At 45.9% G+C, this 1,693-nt stretch overlaps 1 non-coding gene across 1 annotated transcript; it reads right to left on the reverse strand.

The window, feature by feature from the left end:
• Positions 1 to 1,390: 1,390 nt before the first annotated feature.
• Positions 1,391 to 1,465, reverse strand: Trnat-ugu (transfer RNA threonine (anticodon UGU)). Its single transcript has one exon. It is a non-coding gene; the product is annotated as a tRNA-Thr (tRNA).
• Between the last annotated feature and the right edge of the window lie 228 nt (positions 1,466 to 1,693).

Below are 1,693 nucleotides of genomic sequence, written 5' to 3' on the forward strand. Positions count from 1 at the left end.
TCAGTCGCCTTTTCACTCGCGGAACAAGGAAAAATAACGAGACGAGAGGCTGGGCGAATATGGCGCATGTGGGATGGCAATAACAGAATATCCGGCTACATATTCGGTAACAGATAACGCAATACAGGATCTTGCATTGTCATGCAATAATAACCATCTCCGAGAATGCCACAAATCAGGGCGGTGAGGTCGCATTGCTTGTCGCAAACGTTTCAAGACTTCGATGTAAAGAGTTTGGTCCACTGTTTCACCTGGAGGAACATATTCATGGTGAACTTATCCCTTACTATCAAAGAATACGATGGACATTGTCTTTGTTCTCTAAAATTGTCGTTTGACTTTTTTCGAGGCTGAAATGATAATTAAATCGAGACCCTACACTGCCGACAGGCGTTGATATACATCTACATCTACATCTACATCTACATCTACATTTATACTCCGCAAGACACCCAACTGTGTGTGGCGGAGGGCACTTTACGTGCCACTGTCATTACCTCCCTTTCCTATTCCAGTCGCGTATGGTTTGCGGGAAGAACGACTGTCTGAAAGCCTCCGTGCGCGCTCTAATCTCTCTAATTTTACATTCGTGATCTGCTCGGTAGGTATAAGTAGGGGGAAGCAATATATTCGATACCTCATCCAGAAACGCACCCTCTCGAAACCTGACGAGCAAGCTACACCGCGATGCAGAGCGCCCCTCTTGAAGAGTCTGCCACTTGAGTTTGTTAAACATCTCCGTAACGCTATCACGGTTACCAAATAACCCTGTGACGAAACGCGCCGCTCTTCTTTGGATCTTCTCTATCTCCTCCGTCAACCCGATCTGGTATGGATCCCACACTGATGAGCAATACTCAAGTATAGGTCGAACGAGTGTTTTGTAAGCCACCTCCTTTGTTGATGGACTACATTTTCTAAGGACTCTCCCAATGAATCTCAACCTGGTACCCGCCTTACCAACAATTAATTTTATATGATCATTCCACTTCAAATCGTTCCGCACGCATACTCCCAGATATTTTACAGAAGTAACTGCTACCAGTGTTTGTTCCGGTATCATATAATCATACAATAAAGGATCCTTCTTTCTATGTATTCGCAATACATTACGTCTATGTTAAGGGTCAGTTGCCACTCCCTGCACCAAGTGCCTATCCGCTGCAGATCTTCCTAAATTTCGCAACATTTTTCTAAAGCTGGAACTTCTCTGTATACTTCAGCATCATCCCCGAAAAGCCGCATGGAACTTCCGACACTATCTACTAGGTCATTTATATATATTGTGAAAAGCAATGGTCCCATAACACTCCCCTGTGGCACGCCAGAGGTTACTTTAACGTCTGTAGACGTCTCTCCATTGATAACAACTGGGACAGTTGAAAGCGTGTGCCCCGGCTGGGACTCGAACCCGGGATCTCCTGCTTACATGGCAGACACTCTATCCATCTGAGCCACCGAGGGCAGAGGACAGTGCGACTGCTCCCCGTGAGGCCCACATTCCCAACTTAATGTCCACACACTGCATTTGTAGTGCCCCTGCCCATTACACTCATTACTCGCGGCAGACAATCTTACCGAGTCCCGTAAGTGTTCGGACAATACGTGTGCATCCGCACAGAAGAAGGTCAATGGCCGGTTAGCCTTAACTATATGAAGATGGTATCTATTCTTTCGGACATGTCATGTTTTT

Source organism: Schistocerca cancellata, chromosome 2, assembly GCF_023864275.1.
Source record: "Schistocerca cancellata isolate TAMUIC-IGC-003103 chromosome 2, iqSchCanc2.1, whole genome shotgun sequence".
NCBI lineage: Eukaryota > Metazoa > Arthropoda > Insecta > Orthoptera > Acrididae > Schistocerca > Schistocerca cancellata.